We start from the raw sequence: 8,388 nt of genomic DNA, 5'->3' as shown, positions 1-8,388 counted from the left end.
CATACTACTGAATGGTGAAAAGTTTAAATCCTTCCCCCTTAATTCAGGAGCAGGACAAGAATGACCACTCTCAGTGCTGCTATTTAACACTGTATTGGGAGTCCTAGCCACAGCAATCAGACAAGAAAAAAGAAATCCAAATGGAAAGGGAAGAGGTAAAACTATTTGCAAATAACATGATACTCTGTATAGAATATGCTAAAATTTCCACTTAAAAACTCTTAGAACTAATAAGTAAATTCAGTAAGGTAAAATACAAGATTAATGTACAGAAATCTGTTGTTTTTCTATACACTAACAATGAACCATCAGAGAAAAATTTTGTCTCATTTAAAATCACATCAAAAAGAATAAAATAGCTAAAAGTAAACTTAACCAAGGAGGTGACATACCTATACTCTGATAAACTATAAAATATTGATGAAGAAAAGTGAAGATAAAGAAATGGAAAGATATACTATGGTCTCAGATTGGAAGAATTAACATTATTAAAATGGCTGTTCTTTCCAGAGCAATCTACAGATTAACACAATTTCTATCAAAATACTAGTGACGTTTTCACATCACTAGAACAAATCTATACTTCATATTGAACGACAAGAGATCCCAAATTTCCAAATCAATCTTGAGGGAAAAGTACAAACCTAGAGGTGTCATCCTCCCATACTTCAAGCTACAGTACAAAGCTCCAGTAATTAAAACAGCATATTGGTACAAAAATAGACATACAGATTAATGAAACAGAACAGAGAGTCTAGAAACAAACCCATGCAACTGTGGTCAGTTAATCTATGACAAAAGCAAAAATATACAATGGAGTAAAGGCAGTCTAGTCTCTTCAATAAGTGCGGCTGGGAAAAATGGACAATTACATGTGAAAAAATGAGACTAGAACATTTCTTCATACCATAGACAAAAGTAAATTTAAAAGATATTGAAGCCCTAAATGTTATAACTGAAAGCATAAATCTCCTAGAAGAAAACATAGAATACACTTTGACATAAATCCTAACAATGGTTTTTTAGGTCTAGCTCCTAAGGCAAAAGAAAAAAAAAAAAAAAAAGCAAATATGAATGAATAGGACCCAATTAAAATTTAAATATTTTTAACAATGGAAACCATTGACAAAATGAAAAGACAACCCACTGAATGGTAAAAAATATTTGCAAATATTATGATGAACAGGGGATAATGCCCCAAATATATGAACAGCTTATTATAACTCAAAGAAACAAATCAATCAAAAAATGGGCAGAAGACATGAGTAGATGTTTCTCCAAAGAAGACATACAGATGATTGGCTAAGGGACCACATGAAAAGATACTCAGCATCACTATCTATTAGCAAAATGCAAACCACAGCAATGAGATAATCCTATCACACCTGTCAGAATATTGATTATCAAAAAGTCTACAAATAACAAATGAACAAGAGGGGAGCCTATATACTGTTGGTGGGAATGTAAATTGATGTAGTCACTATAGAAAACAGTATGGAGGTCCCTCAAAAAAAAAAGTAGAACTGCCATATAATCCAACAATTCCAGTGCTTGGAATATATCTGGAAAAGAAAAAAAAAAACTAGTTCAAAAAGATACATGCTCCCCATATTCATAGCAGCACTATTTAAAATAGCCAATTTATAGAAGCAATCCCCATGTTTATCAACAGACAAATGGAAACAAGTTATACAATAAAATATTACTCAACCATAAAAAAGAATGAAATTTTACCATTTGCAGCAACATAGGTGGACCAATAGAATGTTATGCTTAGGACAGTAGATCAGACAGAAAGACAGAAAAATACTACCTGACATCCCTTATACATGGAATCTAAAAAATAAATGAAAATGCACTAATGGATACAGAAAACAAACTAATGGCTACCAGAGGGGAAATGGAAGGGCAAGTTAGGTTATGGATTAAGAGATACAAACTATTATGTATAAAATATATAAGCAAGAAGGATATATTCTTTAGCATAGGGAGTTATAGACATTACCATGTAATAACTTTTAATATATAATCTGTAAAAATACTGAATCTTTATGCTGTACACTTGAAACTAATATATTAAATCAACTAAACTTCAATAAAATTATTTCCTTATAAACCTAAAAAACTCCCCGTTGTAATAAAACTTCAATTGTTAGGATTTTTATCAAATAGACATTATTTAGAAAAATGTCACTATGATCTTAGAAAGATCTTTCTAATGAGCCATTTGTAAAACTAGCTTGAGTTTAAGAAAAGGTACATTGGTAAAGAGACCAGGAAAAGGTGATGAATCAAATCAGAGATCAGGGGCAAAAACAGACTCACTAAAGTTGCAGATTATCATAGCTTTAAAAAAGAAATTTTCATTTGTGATTGTTATTTCATAAGTCAAGACTAATACATAATGGTGCCAAATTTTTCACAAAATATTCTGTAGTCAAAATATTCTTAATTAAATTTTGGATGCATGTTGAAATTTTTTATGGGTAAATTTACTTTCAGTCATTCAAAAGCCTTGGTAGAGTGGGATGCGCTTGCCTGAAAGACCAGCTAGTCAGCCCCAACGGCCTCCCAAGGCCACATTAATCACCTTGTGTTTACAAGATAGTTTCTTCCCTCAGTCCTTCAAAATTCAATGGCTATTTTTTTTTCAATATCCAAATGTAAAGTCTATCTCTCAGAAGATTCATGTTAACTAAGCTCATAAAACTGATCTGTACAGTGTAACTGGCTATTTACTAAATTGTATCTAGGAATTGTCATGGATTTAGATCCCTAAAATCATATCTAAATTACATGGAAACAAAATAAGGTTGCAATAGGATACCAAGGGGCAACTAAAGAAGTTAATTGAATGTTTGTGTTAGATTGCAATGGTGACCTCATTTTAAAATTTTCACCTTTATCTGCCCTTTGTCATGTTATACTATAGCTTCCCACAGTAAGGTAGTGTTTTTATCCCTAAGACTTGTGTTGGTGGTACTCTTTCAATTTGCCTTAGATAAGTGATTGAAGTAAAAGCAATGGTATACTTGTCTCAAGGCCAGGCTTCAAGAAACATTTTGTGATTTTCATCTATGCCTCCACCTTCACTGGGCTAATAGAACTGGGGAGGGTTTAGCCAGCCAGAAGATGAGTGACTGTAGATGAAACCTGAGGCCAGCCTAGGTCAACCAACAGATCATTGATTCCAGGATATGTGAGCAAGTCCAGCCAAGATTATCAGATACAAAAGCATAAACTCTTACTGTCATATGCCACTGAGCAGCATGATTGTGGTAATATTTGATAGTTAACTGATACATTATTAAACAGAATCAGGTTACACTGTTCTAAAGACTCCAGTTAAAACAAGCATGCTTTTGAACACATGCTCTTGCATCTGTCTCAAAAATACGACAGTGGCTCTGCATATGCTTTTGGACTATCCTGGCTTAAGATGTCCTTGTTGCTGTTGTTTAGTCATCATGTTGTGTCTGACTCTTTTGCGACCCCATGGACTGTAGCCCACAAGGCTCCTCTATTCATGAGGTTTCCCAGGCAAGAATACTGGAGTGGGTTGCCATTTCCTCCTCCAGGGGAATCTTCCCAATCCAGAGATTGAACTCTCATTTCCTGCTTGGTGGATTCTTAACCACTGAGTCACCTGGGGAGTCCCAAAGATGTCCTTACCCAGAGCAGTATACATGGATATATACCAATGATATTTCTTTCATTTCTCTTTTTATGCTTCTGAATTAGCATTTTGGTACACAGCTCTCATTTATGACTATATGTGTTATTAGAGATCTAATTCTTTAGAGAAAATAAATCACACAAAAATACACATATCTTTGTATGTATGAAATATAGTAGTCTCACCATTGCCACAAAATTCCATTTACTTTCAAAATATGTTCCTTTAGCTTGTACTCATGTTTTCTACTAATTTGCACAACTTTATGACCACTTTTTTTGTCTTTTGAAATCTTTCTGATACTCCAACAATCATTTTAAATTAAACTCCTCATCTGATTGTTATTTAGAAACTGTGTACTCCTGAAGTATAGAGTAGTAAAAAATTTGGATGTCTAATATCCCTTTAAGTCCTTAGCTTATTAAAAGAATGGATAAATCTTTTCCTTTATATTTCTTTTGCTCTCCTACTCACCTCTTTCTGTCCCTTAGCATAAGAGTAAACCTCTGCACATAGTAAATATATAGTAAGTGTGTGTTAACCTCAGTTTATTCTTGAAAGTTAACCTGGTACATAATTTGAGAAACTTAACACCTAGGATTTTATTGTCTCCAGTCAGTTTAAGCTCCTCATGTCATTGATTTTAATTTAATGATGTTAATGCACTTTGCACCTGAATTAACTTCCTAGGGCTGCTATAACGAGGTAATACCAATTGGGTGGCTTAAAATATGAAAATTTACGTTTTCACAGTTCTGGAGGCTAGACATGTACAATCAGGTGTCTGCAGAGTTGGGCTCCCTTTGAGACTCTGGGCAGGATCCTTCCTTGCCTCTTCCTAGCTTCTCCTTGTGGCCAGGCTTCCATCTGCATCTCTCCAGTCTATCATCATACTATGTTCTCTTCTTCTTACAAGTAAACCAGTTATATTGGGTTAGGGCCCACCCCAGTGACCCCATCTTGACTTGATTACTTCAGCAAAGATCCTGTTTCCAAACTTAATCACATTCAGAGGTACAGGATTTAGGATGTTAACATATCATACAAACTAGAGAGATCATTAACCATTATGTTAAAAGGAAAGGGAACTACAGATGGAGATTTTTCATGTATAGCAGCACAATGATCAGCAATGCTGTATGGATGGTTTGCCAAGCAGACAAGTGTCAATGGAAGTTATTAGATTAAAAAAAAAAAAAAAAACAAAAAAAAAAACTGAGGGTGTATTGTATAACACATGGAAATATACCATTTATCATGTAATTTTTAATGTAATATAATCTATAAAAATACTGAATGTGTAGAGCAGACTTTTGGACTCTGAGGGAGAGGCAGAGAATGGGATGATCTGGGAGAATGGCATTGAAGCATGTATACTATCATTTAAGAAATGAATCGCCAGTTTATGTTCAATGCAGGGTGCAGGATGCTTGGGGCTGGTGCACAGGGATGATCCAGAGAGATGGTGTGGGGTGGGAGGTGGGGGGGTGGTTCATGTTTGGGAACTCATGTACACCCGTGGTGGTTCATGTCAATATATGGCAAAACAAATACGGTATTGTAAAGTAAATTAAAGTAAAAATAAAAATTTAAAAAATAAATTAAAAAAAGAAGCACAAAGTTACATTAAAAAAATACTGAATCACTATGCTATACACTTGAAAACTAGTGTAATATTATATATCAACTATATTTCATTTAAATAAATATAAATAAATAACATTTTTTAAAAGACTTGAAAAACTTCGATGTTAAAAGATAATGTTTCCCTTCTCCAGGGGATCTTCCAAACCCAGGGATTGAAGCCGTCAAACCCAGGTCTCCTGCTTTGCGGGTGGATCCTTTACTAGCTGAGCCACCAGGGAAGTCCAAGAATACTGGAGTGGGTAGCTTATCCCTTCTCCATGGGATCTTCCTGACCCAGGAATTGAACCAGGGTCTCCTGCATTGTAGGTAGATTCTTTACTAACTGAGCTATGAGGGGAGCCCTCACTATAGATGGAAGTTTTTCATATATAGCAGCACAACCATCAGCAATGCTGTATGGATAGTTGCCAAGCATACATGTGTCTATATCAGTTATTAGATTAAAAAAACAATAATCTACTAATTGCCTAGAGCTGTCCATCATTTGGATCTGTGAATCAGATCTTTTAGGTAGACACTTATCTAGGAACATTGCCAAATTTAGATAACCAATCTTCGTAGTCATACAAACAGCTCATTCATATAAAAATATTGATACATCTACTAAGAGTAAAGGGAACATAATGCTCATTTTGTGAATTGCCAATTGATAAATTTGATCCATAACTTTATGCAGAAGATGAGGAAATTGTATCTCATCACCAATTTAAAAGCATATAATTTTAATATTAATAGCAATCTTCACATGTTGTTAACAAAATAATTACTATTGGAATTTGTATCCTGAATGGCCTAGTTCTCAGTAACATTTTTAATATATCATTTAAGATATATGATATGTGAGATTTGTCTCATAGTCACATAAAGACATATATGCTGTACTTTAGTACATGTATTGAATTGAAAGGGCTTTAAGCCATCAAGGCAGTGGTATATTATCACAGTAATATTATACTATAAATAAATATATTTTCCGTCAACACCATCAAAGTTTTTTCAAGTCTTTTAAAAAATGTTATTTATTTGTATTTATTTAAATGAAATATAGTTGATATATATATTACTTTAGCTTTCAAGTGTATAGCATAGTGATTCAGATTTTTATGGGTTATATTAAAAATTATTACATGATAAAGGCTGTATTTCCATGTGTTATAAGACACATCTTCATTATTAATCTATTTTATATAATGGTTTGTATTTATTAATCCTATACCCCTAACTTGCCCCTCTCTTTTTTCCTCTCCCATCTGGTAACCACTGGTTTGTTTTCTATTTCTGTGAGTTTGTTTCTGTTTTGTGTATAAATTTATTTATGTTTTCCAGATTCTACATATAAGTTATATCATACAGTGTTTGTCTTTTTCTGTCTGACTTATTTCTCTAAGCATACATAATATTTTGTAGGTCTATCCATGTGGCTGCAAATGGCAGAATTTTATTCCTTTCTGTGACTAATATTCCATTGTATATCTTCTATATCCATTAGTTTGTTGATGTATACTTAGGTTGCTTCCATATCTTTACTATTGTAAATAGTGCTGCTATGACCATGGGGTGAATGTATCTTTCTGAACTACTATTTTTGTTTTCTTCCACATGTACACCTAGGAGTGGAATTGATAGATTGTATGGACGTTCTACTTTTAGGTTTTTAAGGAACCTCTTACTGTTTTTTATAGTGGTTGCATCAGTTTACTTTCCTTCTAATAAGTGTTCAAAGGTTCCCTTTTATCCACATCTTCACCAACATTTGTTATCTGTAGACCTTTTGATGATGGCCTTCTGACGGGTGGGAGATGTTCCTTCTTCCTGTTGTGATTCACACTTCTCTAATTAGTGATTTTGAGCATCTTTTCATGTGCTTGTTACCTTTCCATATGTCTTCTCTATTAAAATGCCTATTAGAGCTTATGCCTATTTTTGATTTTTTTTTTTTTTGGCATTGAGTTGTATAAGCTGTTCATATATTTAGATGTTAATCTGTGTTGATCATATCATTTGCACATATTTTTCCCACTCTATAGGTTGTCTATTGTTTTGTCAGTGGTTTTCTTTCACATCATCAAATTTTAATTCCAAAATAAGATGTTAAAATTAGGTCCGATTTTTAAATGATTTACCTAAAGTCTTAAAGATATGTGAATATTGTCATTTGTGTAATGCAAGTAAAGTCCATTTCACTGAATTATCAAAATATAGAGATGTTGAGACCTTGAGGTGCTATTATAGGCCAATCAAGAAATTGATTTATGTGATTTTATACAGAAAAGATATCAATTACCTAATTTTCAATTCTTACTCATTAATTTCAGAGGTTTCTCCAAAGCTTATTAATACCACAGCTATTGGATATGATTACAATTAATATTTCCTGATTTAAATGCCCAATATGAGAGAAAAATTAAACATAAAACCTGAGCTTTATCTAAATAACTGTTTGAATTATCTAATTGTTATAACTATGACTTAGTATGTATATATAATTAAACTATTAAATGAGGCTTCTCCAGTGGCTCAGTGGTAAAGAATCTGTCTGCTGGCATAGGAGATCCAAGGTTCAATCCTTGGACCAGAAAGATCCCTGGAGAAGGAAATGGCACCCCACTCCAGTATTCTTGCCTGGGAAATCCCACGGACAGAGAAGCCTGATGGACTGCAGTCCATGGGGTTGCAAAGAGTCAGACACAACTGACGGACTAAGCATGCATATCTATTAAATATACAATTATAAAAATTGGGAATAAAAATCTTGCTGAAGTGAAGTGAAGTCATTCAGTCGTGTCCGACTCTTTGCGACCCCATGGACTGTAGCCTACCAGGCTCTTCCCTTCATGGGATTCTCCAGGCAAGAGTACTGGAGTGAGTTTGCCATTTCCTTCTCCAGGGGATCTTCCTGACTCAGGAATCCAACCCGGGTCTCCCACATTCCAGACAGATGCTTTAACTTTTGAGCCACAAGGGAAGCAACTGCAATATAACATCATCATAAAAGTACATATATTTATACATTAAAGAAAATATGTTTTCCAAATTCCTGGCACAGAGCTACTAAAACTTTTGGG

The sequence above is a fragment of the Capricornis sumatraensis genome, chromosome 17 (assembly GCF_032405125.1).
Source record: "Capricornis sumatraensis isolate serow.1 chromosome 17, serow.2, whole genome shotgun sequence".
Classification (NCBI taxonomy): domain Eukaryota; kingdom Metazoa; phylum Chordata; class Mammalia; order Artiodactyla; family Bovidae; genus Capricornis; species Capricornis sumatraensis.
This window is presented reverse-complemented; position numbering follows the sequence as displayed.